The sequence below is a fragment of the Podarcis liolepis genome (genome assembly GCF_965112155.1).
Source record: "Podarcis liolepis genome assembly, chromosome: 12".
NCBI classification, from domain to species: Eukaryota; Metazoa; Chordata; class Lepidosauria; order Squamata; family Lacertidae; genus Podarcis; species Podarcis liolepis.
Genome location: NC_139563.1, coordinates 291,529 through 306,187, shown reverse-complemented (window position 1 = coordinate 306,187; position 14,659 = coordinate 291,529). Strand labels below are relative to the sequence as shown.

Here is a 14,659-nt window from a genome sequence, read left to right as displayed (position 1 = left end):
TCCTCCCAGTTGAACGACGTGGCCCAGGGAGAGAGGGAAAAATAGTGGAAGTGAACAGCTGGCTTCGTAAATGGTGTAAACAGGAACGGTTTGGATTCTTAGATCACAGACTGCAGTTTCTTGAAGATGGACTTCTGGCAAGTGATGGGCTGCACCTCACAACGGTTGGGAGAAATGTTTTTGCCAAAAATCTCAGAAACCTCATCAGGAGGGCTTTAAACTGACTAATGTGGGGGAGGGAGACAGTGCTCCTGAAGGTAGGAGTCTATCAATTGATGAAGATGATCATCCAAATGTCATAGACCAAATGGAGCAAACAGCACGCGGACCTAGTGGTGGGAGGAAAAAATCCTTAAATAAGAGACACGGGGGAATGATTAATGGACTTCAATGTCTGTACACTAATGCGCAAAGCATGGGAAATAAACAAGATGAGCTTGAGCTAAATATGACATAATAGGCATCACTGAAACCTGGTGGGATAAGTCCCACGATTGGAATGTAATAATGGGGGGATACAATCTATTTCAGAGAAACAGACCAGACAAGAAAGGAGGAGGAGTGGCGTTATATGTCAGGGATGTGTATACCTGTGAAGAGATCCAAGATTTAGAACCTCAAAGCCAAAGTGAGAGCATTTGGGTCAAAATTAAGTGAGAGAAGAAAAACAGAGATCTCATTGTGGGAGTTTACTATAGATCCCCAAGCCAAACAGAGGACATAGATGATGCCTTCCTGGAACAGATGGCCAAGCATGCAAAAGGAAGGGAGAGAGTAGTAATGGGGGACTTCAATTACCCGGATATTTGTTGGATGTCAAACTCAGCCAAGAGCATAAGGTCAAACAGATTCCTCACTGGCCTTGCAGACAACTTCATTGTCCAGAAAGTGGGAGAAGCAACAAGAGGAACAGCCATTTTAGATCTGGTCCTAACCAATGTTGATGACCTGGTTAGTGGGGTAGAAGTGGAAGGATCATTAGGCGCGAGTGATCATGCTCTTCTGAAGTTTACTATACAGCGGAAAGGAGCAGCCAAGCATACTAGGACTCAATTTCTTGACTTTAAGAAAGCCGACTTCATAAAACTTAGGGAAGTGCTGGGTGAGATCCCATGGACAGTAATACTAAAAGGAAAGGGAGTTCATGATGGCTGGGAGTTTGTTAAGAGGGAGGTAGTAAAAGCACAACGTCAGGCAATACCAATGAGACAGAAACATGGAAGGTGCCTAAAGAAGCCAGGGTGGCTATCTAAAGAACTTTTAACTGAGTTAAGATTAAAAAAGGATGTGTACAAAAAATGGAAAAAGGGGGAAACCACCAAAGAGGAATTCAAACAAATAGCCACCACGTGTAGACACAAAGTCAGAAAAGCTAAAGCACAGAATGAACTCAGGCTGGCTAGAGAGGTTAAAAGCAACAAAAAAGGCTTTTATGGGTATGTTCGTAGCAAAAGGAAGAACAAAGAAACAGTGGGGTCACTCAGAGGAGAAGATGGTGAAATGCAAACAGGGGACACAGAAAGGGCTGAACTCCTCAATGCCTTCTTTGCCTCAGTCTTCTCCGATAAAGAAAACAATGCCCGACCTGAAGAATTTGGAGCAAATGATTCAGCAAAGGAAACACAGCCCAGAATAACTAAGGAGATAGTACAAGAATACTTGGCTAGTTTAGATGTATTCAAGTCTCCAGGGCCAGATGAACTGCATCCAAGAGTATTAAAAGAACTGGCAGATGTGATCTCAGAACCACTGGCAGTCATCTTTGAGAATTCCTGGAGAACAGGCGAAGTCCCGGCAGACTGGAGGAGGGCAAATGTTGTCCCTATTTTCAAAAAGGGGAAAAGAGAGGACCCAAATAATTACCGCCCAGTCAGTCTGACATCAATACCAGGGAAGATTCTGGAGCAGATCATTAAGCAAACAGTCTGTGAGCACCTAGAAAGGAATGCTGTGATCACCAATAGTCAGCATGGATTTCTGAAAAATAAGTCATGTCAGACTAACCTGATCTCGTTTTTTGACAGAATTACAAGCCTGGTAGATGAAGGGAACGCAGTGGATGTAGCCTACCTTGATTTCAGCAAGGCATTTGACAAGGTGCCCCATGATATTCTTGTAAATAATAATAATAATAATAAATTTTATTTATATCCCGCCCTCCCCAGCCGAAGCCGGGCTCAGGGCGGCTAACAACAATCAAATAATCAGTCGAATAATCACACAATCTAAAAATATTTCATTATAAAATTAATTAAATCAAATTGATGGCAACCAATTAAGCAAAATTCTGTGCAGGTTGCCAGAGGAGGGGGTCAGGCTGCGCCCTGACCAAAAGCCTGGCGGAACAACTCTGTCTTGCAGGCCCTGTGGAAAGATGTCAGGTCCCGCAGGGCCCTAGTCTCTTGTGACAGAGCATTCCACCAGTTTGGAGCCGCAGCCGAGAAGGCCCTGGCTCTAGTTGAGGCCAGCCTGACCTCTCTGAGGCCTGGGACCTTGAGGATGTTATTATTTGCAGACCGTAGGTTTCTCTGTGGGGCATACCAGGAGAGGCGGTCCCGTAGGTACGAGGGTCCTAGGCCGTATAGGGCTTTAAAGGTTAAAACCAGCACCTTAAACCTGATCCTGTACTCCACCGGGAGCCAGTGCAGCTGGTATAGTACCGGATGAATGTGCTCTCGCAGTGAAGACCCCATAAGGAGTCTCGCCGCGGCATTCTGCACCCGCTGGAGTTTCTGGGTCAGTCTCAAGGGCAGCCCCACGTAGAGCGAGTTACAATAATCCAGTCTGGAGGTGACCGTCGCATGGATCACAGTGGCTAGGTCAGGGCAAGAGAGATAAGGGGCCAACTGCTTAGCTTGGCGGAGATGAAAAAATGCCGCCTTTGTTATAGCTGTAATCTGTGCCTCCATAGAGAGGGAGGTATCGAAGATTACACCCAAACTCTTAACGGACGGTGCTGGCACTAATTGCACCCCCGCAAGAGATGGGAGTTGCCCCCTCGATCCCATATCGTCCCGCCCCAGCCAGAGGACCTCTGTCTTCGAAGGATTTAACTTCAACCGGCTCCCACGTAACCATCCAGCCACAGCTTCCAGACATCTGGTCAGTGTATCTGGGGCCGAGTCAGGATGGCCATCTATCAACAGATAGAGTTGGGTGTCATCAGCATACTGATGGCAACTCAACCCAAAACTCCGGACAAGCTGGGCGAGGGGGCGCATAAAGATGTTGAAAAGCATCGGGGAGAGTATCGCACCCTGAGGTACCCCACACACCAAGGAGTGGCGTGATGACAATTCCCCCCCAAGCGCCACCCTCTGTCCCCGACCAGAGAGAAACGAGCGCAGCCATTGAAGGACTGTGCCCTGGATCCCCACGTCGGCAAGGCGGTGGTCCAGGAGTTCGTGATCGACCATGTCAAAGGCTGCTGACAGATCTAGAAGAATCAGCAGCCCCGACCCGCCTCGATCCAGCTGCCTGTGGAGATCATCTGTTAGGGCGACCAGAGCCGTCTCGGTCCCATGACCAGCGCGGAAGCCGGACTGGAATGGATCCAGAGCAGATGTTTCATCCAGAAACCTACCAAGCTGTTCAGCAACCGCTCTCTCAATCACCTTACCCAGGAATGGAAGATTCGAGACCGGGCGGTAATTGGATAGATCTGAGGGATCTAATGATGTTTTCTTTAAGAGCGGACGCACCACCGCCTCCTTCAGTTCCCCTGGGAATATCCCGGTGCCAAGGGACAAATTGATGATATCCCCCAGGGGGCCCCGCACCTCGTCTGGACACGCTCTAATCAGCCATGACGGGCACGGGTCAAGAGGGCAGGTGGTGGGCTTTCCAGCTTGGAGGAATCTGTCCACATCGGCTGGAGATATCCAGTCAAAGTGGTCCAATACTGGACCCGAGGACAGTCGAGGGGCCTCCAGTTCCTTTATTGTATCCAAATTGGCAGGGAGGTCATGGCGGAGCAACAGGACCTTCTCCGCAAAAAAGCTCGCAAATGCCTCACAGCTGTGTGTCAGATTGTTATTTAAATTTGGCTGTCCTTCAAGGGACGTTAAAGACCGAATTATACTAAATAATTGCGCCGGGCGAGAGCTAGCGGATGCAATGGAGGCCGAGAAGTAAGACTTCTTAGCGGCCTTCACTGCCATCTCATAGGTTTTCATAAAAACCCTATAAGATGTTCTTGAGGCTCCGTCACGGGCACCCCGCCATACTCGCTCTAGCCGTCTGAGGTCGGTAAAATGCGGTCTTGACTATGCTACCACTCAGTGGATTTGTAACTGGCTGACTGACCGAACCCAAAGGGTGCTCATCAATGGTTCCTCTTCATCCTGGAGAAGAGTGACTAGTGGGGTGCCACAGGGTTCTGTCTTGGGCCCGGTCTTATTCAACATCTTTATCAACGACTTGGATGATGGACTCAAGGGCATCCTGATCAAATTTGCAGATGACACCAAACTGGGAGGGGTGGCTAACACCCCAGAGGACAGGATCACACTTCAAAACGACCTTGACAGATTAGAGAACTGGGCCAAAACAAACAAGATGAATTTTAACAGGGAGAAACGTAAAGTATTGCACATGGGCAAAAAAAATGAGAGGCACAAATACAAGATGGGTGACACCTGCCTTGAGAGCAGTACATGTGAAAAGGATCTAGGAGTCTTGGTTGACCACAAACTTGACATGAGCCAACAGTGTGACGTGTCAGCTAAAAAAGCCAATGCAATTCTGGGCTGCATCAATAGGAGTATAGCATCTAGATCAAGGGAAGTAATAGTGCCACTGTATTCTGCTCTGGTCAGACCTCACCTGGAGTACTGTGTCCAGTTCTGGGCACCACAGTTCAAGAAGGACACTGACAAACTGGAACGTGTCCAGAGGAGGGCAACCAAAATGGTCAAAGGCCTGGAAACGATGCCTTATGAGGAATGGCTAAGGGAGCTGGGCATGTTTAGCCTGGAGAAGAGGAGGTTAAGGGGTGATATGATAGCCATGTTCAAATATATAAAAGGATGTCACATAGAGAAAATAAAACCCCTAGATGGCTGTCACCTTTGGAGGCTAAGGCAGTGAAGAAACTCAATATGGAGGCCGGATGGCCAAAGTATTGGGAAATTTTGGAACAAGATGGAGATAAATTGAAATTACAGAGTCATGAGAAATTGAAACCAAAAGTACAAGATTGGCTCCATTATTATCAAATAATGGAGGTTTATAAACAAGATAGGAAAATTGGCTTCCAGGTGGAAAAATCAAAATTAGAGACTGAATTGTTAGATGTTGGTTTCTGCTTTCCTTCACTGTGCAGCGAAAGGGCTTGTCACGAGACAGGTGTTTACATTCCACAGTCTGTACTGTTGGAGTTTCTCACGGGAAAGGGAGGCTGGATGTGACGTACACTGGTTTCCTGTTTTTCACTGTGTGATTCTCTCCGAGCTGTTGAGGAGAGAGGATGCATTCTCTGCTCTTGCAGAGGCAAGATGTCTTTCTGTAATATACCAGCTTTGAACTGTAAATAAAGCAATATAGAGTATGCAGCACGTACTCCTCATCCTTCCGCTGGGCACGAGACTCTGCTTTAAATTAACACGTGGTTATGGGCTCCAGAAGTCGAATCGGAGTGCCGGCAAAGGATCGGAATGCAGAGGGACAGATCGGAAAGGAATCTGCTCTGCGCGTAAAAGTGATTGATGAGGTATGTGCTACTGCTCCGGGCAGCCTGCCAGCTTCTAGTTAATTGCTTTATGGCTGGACTTTGAACTTTTAAAGCCGTTTTGCCGGGAATAGGCAAAAGGCTCCCAGGCACAAGTCACTATGCTGGGGAAATCGAAAGTAACTTTTAAGTGCGCTTTTGGAATAAAGCAGCTGCAGCAGTGATGCAGCAAGATTTAAAGCAGCATATATGACGCTGAAGGCTAATGCCAGAGTCATGATGGCCCTTCAGGATGCTTGTGGGATTCCTAAGCTCAACAAGAAAAACTATGCAGACTGGGTTTTGTATGCAGAGGCAATTCTGCGGAAAGAGGGTTTGTTTGAGGTGATTACAGACACCCCCCCAGTTCCAGTTACAGATGCATGGGAAGCTAAAGATTCCAAAGCAAGGGGAACTCTTACATTGATAGTATCCCCAGAAGAGCTCTGTCTATTGCGTGATAAGACCTCAGCCAGAGAAATTTGGGACGCTTTGAGAGAGGCTCACTTAAGGACAGAAGCTGGATCTACTATGTTTTACTTTAACAAGCTGCATAATATGGCTCTTGCTGAAGGTGGAGATGTGCGTTTACATCTGATGGAGATGCAAAATCTGAGACATGAGCTGCAACAGAGAGGACTCAACTTTCCAGAGGCTGTGTATTCTTTCATGATACTACAATCTTTGGGTTCAGGTTGGGAGTCTGTTGCAACCCAGATTGCTGTGCAGCCAACCGCTCAGCTAACAGTGGACTATGTAACTGCCGTGATATTAAATGAAGCGGATCGCCGGGGTGCTAGCTGCATGGGCAAGGGGGAGTCTTCACAGACGTCATCCCATAGTGCAGTGGAACCACCAGATGGCGCCAAAGCTTTGAAGGCAGTGAAATGCTACTCGTGTGGACGTCTAGGCCATATGAAGAGGGAATGCAGATATCCCAGGGCCAAGACAGAGCAGCGCAGCGAAAGCTCATCGCGTGGAAAAGGCCGAGGCAAAGGCAAAGGTCCGGTGTCTAGGACAACGCAGCACAAGGCTATGGTTTCACGCTTCACTCCAAAGGTTGCAGAGGTCCAGAAGACGTCTAGATCTTTCTTCGTTGTTGATTCAGCGGCAACCCACCACATGTGCAACGATAAGAGACTGTTTGTGTCTTTTACGCCGCAGGAAGGTGCGATTCACCAGGCGGATGACCACACTATTCCGAGTAAAGGCTACGGAATTGTTGTTCTTCACAGTTTGGACTTATCGATACAGAATGTGCTTTACGTGCCTGTCAGGGGTTTAGGAGCAGAGGCACGGGCAAGGGAGGAAACAGAGAGCGAAGGGGAGGAGGCAGAAGAAAAGATGAGTGATGACGACGACCCGAGATCTCCCAGTCTTTCCAGTGAATCAGAGGATTCACAGAAAGGAGCACCAGTAGCCAGGGCAAGGGGGGAGTCCAGGGGGGCACCCCAGGAAGATAGAGCCAGAGGGGACTCAGAGGAGAGCAGCTGGAAATCGGGACCAGCGTCACCGCCAGGAAACAGGGAAGAGGAAGGGAGCCAGGGGGGAAGCGCTGGCAGCTCACCACAGGAGGGAGGACATGAGTCAGGAGTGGCCACACCTCCATCGGGGAGCGAAGAAACGGTTAAGAGGAAAGTGGGAGGTTGGGCGCGCGCGCCAAGTTCAAATGCAGAGGAAGGCGGCGCAGTAAGCCCCGAAAGGGAGCCAGGTCCTAAAGCCCGGCGCAAGGAGGCAGAAGGGTCCGGGTCAGCGTCAGAAGAATCCCGGAAGAAAGAAGCCCCGGGGGGTAGAGGGACCCAGAGGAGGACAGTCAGGCGGAAAAGGTGGAGCAAGGCTAGGATATTAAGTTGGTGCACACGGGGCGGGAACTCAGACGGAGCTTCGCCGATCTAGCTACTAGACGTAGAGTTGCCCGCAGCAGCGTGAGAATGGAAACTGTAATTCAATAAAGACTTTTACTTAATGATCGCTGGCTAGCGTGATCCTCTGTGAGCTAGGATCTTCAAGCAGCTCTGACAGTGCCAGACGCCAAACATAATCTGCTCAGCGTTGGACAGCTGAATGAGCGGAACATTGACGTTTCCTTCAAGAACAAGAAGTGCATCATCACAAAGAAAAATGATTATGTATTGCATGCTGAATATGTTGATCGTTTGTTTGTTTTGTATTATGATGATGTTGAAAAGGATGACACTTGTTGCATTGCAGGTTCTAACAAAAGTTTGCATGCAGAATGTATTCATGATTTTCACCGAAAATTTGGTCATTTGCATTTTGAGGCAGTATCTAAAATGCCTGCCTTGGTTGAAGGTATGACTATTAAACCCTGCAGGTACCACATGAAGTGCAAAGCATGCGCAGCAAACAAGGTGAAAATGGCTGCAAAATGTAAGGTGTCTAGTAGGCAAGCTACAGAACCATACCAGGTTGTTCATGCTGATTTGGTTGGACCACTAGCGCCCTCTTTGGGTGGCAATAGGTACTTCATGGTTCTCATTGATGCATTTTCTAGATATATTTTTGTGTACAATCTCAAGCAGAAATCAGAGGCTTTTCCTAGGTTCAAGGAATTCTGTGCTTGGTTGGAAAATGTGCATGGTAAGAAGATAAAGACTCTTTTCAGTGATCGCGGGGGAGAATTCACTTCTCAGCAGTTTGAAGCTTTTCTGACTGAGAAAGGAATTCAACACGATTTGTCTAGTCCTCGCTCGCCATGGCAGAATGGACTTGCGGAACGGGCAAATCAGACATTGCTTCAAGGGTTAAAAACCTTGCTGCATGATGCCAATCTTCCAGAGAGTTATTGGGCCGAAGCTCTCTCGTGTTTTGTTTACAGTTATAATCGCAGGTTATCTTCAGCGATTGGTTGTACCCCCTATGAGAAGATGTTTGGCAAGAAGCCATACATCAAACACATGAGAATTTTTGGTTCTGACATGTGGGTTCACTCACCACAAAACTCCAAGTTAGACAAGCGTGGATTGCATGGTATCTTTCTAGGTTATCAGAAAGGGTCTTACAGAATAATGATGACTGACTCTAAGACAATTAAGCTCACGAGAAGTGTTGAGTACAATGCAAAGTGGGGGGAGAATGTGGGAATTTTCCAATGTTATCCTGATGACGGTGATGAGACTGAGGATAGTCAAAAGCAACCACAACAACCCACACCCACTGATGAAAGTTCTGAGTCTGAATCTGAAACTGAATCGGGTGATTCAGAGGATTTCAAGAGTGCGAAAGCCTCTATGCGACCCTCTGAAAGCTCTGATCAGGAATTGGAGGAACCATTGTTCACAATAGGTCGTTTTTCTCCTAAGAAGGAAGAGGAGAGTGTTGAAGACTTAAGGCTAATTCGTAGGTCACAGAGAGCCACAAAAGGCAAACCTCCAAAGAGATTTGCTGATGAGTTTGCTACGATAGCAGTAACAGCTGTTAAAAGCTCCAAGAAGGTATTTGAACCTTCAAGTTTCCAAGAAATCCAGGGTTTGGATTCAAAGGAAGCTGAGCCATGGTTAAATGCCATGAAGGCTGAGCTTGATTCCTTAGAAAGGAACAAAACATGGGAACTAGTTCCAGTAGTTCCAGGAATGAAACTACTTGGAAGCAAATGGGTCTTCAAAGCGAAGACAGATCAAAATGGCAAGATAGTCAGACACAAAGCCAGATTGGTAGCCAGAGGTTTTGCACAGGTACCAGGTGAAGACTATCACGAGACCTACTCACCCACAGTGAGGTATGAAAGCATTAGGCTTATGCTCAAGCTAGCTGCAGAGGAAAATCTACACATTAGTCACCATGATATTAATACAGCTTTTCTGTACGGATCTCTAGATGAATCACTTTATATGCTTCCACCGATGGCGTACAGGTAAAACAGGGATTTGTTTGTGCTCTGAAGAAATCCCTTTATGGTCTCAAACAAAGTGCATGGTGTTGGCACACAAAACTCACTGAAGTATTGTTCTCTCTAGGTTTTCAGCAAGGGAAAGCTGATCCATGTGTATTTGTCAAAGAGGAGGGGCAAAAGAAACTGTACTGTTTGTTTTATGTTGATGATTTATTATTCTTTTGGAAAGATGTTGCAATGTACAATAACGCCCTAGCTCAACTGAAAGAGCACTTTGACATGAAAGATCTTGGTGAGGTAAACAACTACCTATCTCTGGAAATAGAGAGAAATCAAGATGGTAACATTCTAGTACACCAGTCACGGAAAATTGCTGATGTGTTAAGCAAACTAAACCTGATGGATGCTAACCCTGTAGACACACCGATGACAACAGGTTATCAAGTAGATGACACTGAAGAAGCATTTTCTGACACTACACTGTACAGAAGTGTGCTAGGCAAGTTAAACTTCATTGCCAGATGTTCAAGACCAGACATTGCTGTTAGCTGTAATTTGCTAAGCAGACAAGTCAACAATCCTAGTGTCAAGGATTGGAAAGCTCTGAAACGCATAGCGCGGTATTTGAAAGGCACTATGCATTACAGACTGAGATTTAACAATCTAAAGTCTGGTGGTCTTGAGATATTTGCAGATGCAAGTTTTGGAAATGACACTACAGACAGGAAAAGTACGTCTGGAGTTTGCTACATGTACAATCAGGGTTTGTTTGATTGGTCATGCAAGAAGCAAACAACAGTTAGCTTAAGTACTTGTGAAGCTGAACTGAATGCACTGTCTTATTCACTTAAGGATTGTGAATGGTTAGTACAATTGTGCAAAGATATGAAAATTCCTGTCAAATGTCCAATCCAGGTTTACCAGGACAACAAAGCATGTTTGGCTTTGCTGAAGTCTGAAGGTTGTAAGCAAAGCACAAAACACTTGCAATTAAAGTTGCAGCATGCTAGGGAATGTATTCAGAAGGGACTCGTAACGGTGTCCTATATGCCAGGTAATGAAATTCCTGCTGATGTATTGTCCAAGATTGTATCAAGGGATCAACACTGTACCTATGTGCAGAAGTTGGGTTTGTACTGATATTGTACGAACACGCTGCCCAGTGATGTTCACAGAAAGGGGGAGGATGTTGGTTTCTGCTTTCCTTCACTGTGCAGCGAAAGGGCTTGTCACGAGACAGGTGTTTACATTCCACAGTCTGTACTGTTGGAGTTTCTCACGGGAAAGGGAGGCTGGATGTGACGTACACTGGTTTCCTGTTTTTCACTGTGTGATTCTCTCCGAGCTGTTGAGGAGAGAGGATGCATTCTCTGCTCTTGCAGAGGCAAGATGTCTTTCTGTAATATACCAGCTTTGAACTGTAAATAAAGCAATATAGAGTATGCAGCACGTACTCCTCATCCTTCCGCTGGGCACGAGACTCTGCTTTAAATTAACAGTTAGAACCCAATACCAAGAATTTGTCAAGAATGTATAATTTGCTGCTGAAATGGAATACACAAGATGAAACAGTTAAATCGGCAATGATTAAGTGGACACAGGACATTGGCCATAACATTATGTTTGCTGACTGGGAATGGTTGTGGAACACCGGTATAAAATTCACGGCATGTAATGCCTTAAAGGAAAACATTATGAAAATGATCTACAGGTGGTACATGACCCTAGTCAAGCTAGCAAAAATTTATCATTTGCCTGATAATAAGTGTTGGAAGTGTAAAGAAACTGAAGGTACTTTCTATCACCTCTGGTGGACATGCCCGAAGATTAAGGCTTTCTGGGAAATGATATATAATGAAATGAAAAAGGTACTTAAATGTACTTTCCCTAAGAAACCAGAGGCCTTCCTCTTGGGCATAGTCGGCCAATTGGTGTCAAAGAAAGATAGAACTTTCTTTATGTATGCTACAACAGCAGCAAGAATACTTATTGCAAAGTATTGGAAGACACAAGATCTACCCACCCTGGAAGAATGGCAGATGAAAGTGATGGACTACATGACACTGGCTGAGATGACTGGCAGAATCCGTGATCAGGGGAAGGAGACGGCGGAAGAAGAATGGAAGAAGTTTAAAATTTACCTCAAGGACTATTATAAACTGGATGAATGTTAGAATGTCGAGGTTTTGAGAAAGAAAGGGTTACAGCGATATAAGAATAGAATGAAGGAAAGATTAAGAGGACATAGGCTTGACAGAACTATTTAGAAGTTGCTGAAAAACTTTGGACATTGGGATGCAGAAAGGGGAGGTATGGGGGAGTCCGAGAAACAAGGTTTATGAAAAAAAGGGTATGAAATTTGTCAGAGGCTGCCTCAGGTCTCAGCTCACAAAAGACCAACGCCAAGCTCTTCTTATATACAGGGATGTTTATTGCAGTTCATTGTAGATTCCACAACCGAGGCGTGCAGCCCCGTGTCTTTAACGTCAGACTTTTGAAGTCCCCTCTGACTCGTCCCCGCCCCTGCACCAACTTATGAGGCTTGTGCTAGACCACCGCTTCCTGTCTTTCCTTTTCCGCAGGGTCTTTCTGCCCCCCTGGGTTCCTTCCCTCCTGCTCTCTCCCGAAGCGGATTCCTGAGATGCCTGTTCCCCCCTCCTTCGTGCTTTGGGGCTGGGCTCCTCCTCCGGGCTTTCTCCATTTCCGCGCGCCTCCACATTTGAACTTGGCGCACGCTCGCTACCCCTGACCTTCCTTTTGACACTGACACTACTCCCTGTACCACTCTCCCCCTCTTCCGGCAGGACGTTCTCCCCAGATCTCCTTCCCCTGTCTCTTTCCTGCTCCGCTCCGTGTGTCACACTGGGAACCCCCCTCTCTTCCCTTCGTTCCTGCTGGGAAGCCGGCCCCGATCTCCCACTCCCGCTCGGGGTTTCCCTGCTGCTTCCCTGCTCCTGGCAGGTCCCCCCTGTGACCCCCCTTGTCCTGACTAGGGGCGCCCCCTCCTGAGAATCCTCCGATTCACTTGAGAGACTCATGGAAGATCTCAAGTCATTGTCATCCTCTTCCTCACTGTCCTGGGATTCTTCCTCGTCGCTCTCCGTCTCCTCCTTCACCTGTGTCTCTGTCTCTGAACCCCTGACATCCATCCCCCCCTCGAAGCCCCCCCTTCCCCCCTCCCGCTGCTCGGGCGCAGGTTCCGGGGGCTCCGTCGTTGCGGAGGTCGCTGCCGGACACAGGTCGTCGACGTCGATCTCCTCTGCTTCCAGTTCATTGTTTGTGTACTCGAACCCATTGTCCTCTCCCAACATGTTCACGTCCTCCCCTCCCCCTGTTGCCTGGGTGGGGTCTGCTTGCCAAGGACCCACCCGCCACCTCATGCGCCAGTCCTCTTCTGGTTGGTCGTCCCACCAGTAAGAAGGGTCGGTGTCCACCCCCGAACACGATCCCCTTGGAGGGCTCGACTCTGGCGTCGTCTCCTCTGCGGAGGAGAACCCTCGGAAGGTGCTGGCGGAAAGTGTGGGCGTAAAAAGCCAATCGTCGAAAAACTGTGCTGGCATGGGCCTGTGTGGGAAAAGGGCATGGAACTCGTCCTTGAGGAGGGGTTCGTCCAAAGCGTAGTCTGGCACCCAACTGTTGGTGCTGGCCGGGGCGCCCTCCCTGGCGAGAAAATATTCTACTCCCTCTTCCCCCCATCTCGAGTCCAGAATCTCTGTGACCTCGTTGACTGGTTCGTCCTTAGGTGACCTCCCCCTCTTGGGCGACTCCCTGCTTGGTTCTGGTGCCGTCCCTGACTCCTGAAATCTGTGTGGGGCCTTGTAGGGGGTGAGCATCGACCTATGAAAGACCGGGTGCATTCTGGAACCCTCGGGGAGGGTCAATCGAAACGCTACGGGATTGATCCTGGCCTCAACTTGGTACGGCCCTAGTTGCCTGTGTCCTAGCTTCTTTTTAGCTAACGACTTGGCCGGCACCGCTTGGGCCGCTAACCATACCCAGTCTCCCACCTGGATGTCTTCCCCCTCCCTCCTGTGTTTGTCCGCCTGCACCTTATAGGCTTGTTTAGCTAGCTCTAAATGTCTCCGTAGCTCGTCGTGCACCTCTTGCAATTCTGCTGCGAAATGGTCGGCTTCCTGTGGCTCCCCCTCCCCCGTCGTTACGAGCCCCGGGAAGGTTCTGGGATGCCTTCCATTGTTAGCAAAGAACGGCGTCACCCCCGTAGACGCGTGCTTCGTGTTGTTGTAGGCAAACTCAGCCATCGGCAGGTAATCCACCCAAGCCGCGGGTCGCTGATTGGCGTAACATCTCAGGTACTGCTGCATGATCGCGTTGACCCTCTCTGCTTGGCCGTTGGTCTGCGGATGTCTCGCCGACGACAGGTTGATTTTGACGTGCAGGATCCCTAGGAGCTTCCGCCAGAAACTGGACACAAACTGGCGCCCCCTGTCAGACAGAATGGACCGTGGCAACCCATGCACCTTGAACACGTGGTCGATGAACAGTTTGGCTGTCTGCTCCGCTGTCGCCACCTTCGCACAAGGAATGAAATGCGCCATCTTGGTGAACAGGTCTACAACCACAAGCACCGCCGTCTTGCCTCGCGAACTGGGCAGATCAGTGACAAAGTCCAGCGCCACCCTCTCCCACGGTTGCAGTGGCGTTTCCAGTGGTTCCAGCAGTCCCGCTGGCTTCTGGTGCACTGGCTTGGACCTTTGGCACGTGTCACACCTGGCGACGTACTCCGCGACCTCCCCTCGCATCTGGGGCCACCAAAAGTCTCTGGCCACTAATTCCGTCGTCTTTTCCTTGCCGAAGTGGCCAGCGCTGGGTGCGTCGTGCAACTGCTGCAGAACTTTCGCGCGGAGATCGTCTCCCGGAATGTAGAGAGCACCTTTACGGGTCAGCAGGCCGTCGCGTATCTGGAACTCGTCGTCCTTCGCTGTGCCCCTCCGCACCTCTTCCATCTTGGACTGTGCGAATGGATCCGCCTGCAACGCGTGACGCACCGCCTCCAGGTCCACGGCGGCTGAAGCGCACGCCCACGCCTGCGGTGCAAAAATGTGCTTGGCTGCCACCGGTGCCGCTGCCTCGAGATACTG

The 14,659-nt window shown here is 48.5% G+C and overlaps 1 long non-coding RNA gene across 1 annotated transcript; it reads left to right on the top strand.

The window, feature by feature from the left end:
* The first annotated feature begins 5,242 nt into the window (after positions 1-5,242).
* On the top strand, positions 5,243-11,004 carry LOC310689598. Its single transcript, XR_014517543.1, has 2 exons — positions 5,243-6,973; positions 7,730-11,004. It is a non-coding gene; the product is annotated as an uncharacterized lncRNA (long non-coding RNA).
* Positions 11,005-14,659: the final 3,655 nt, after the last annotated feature.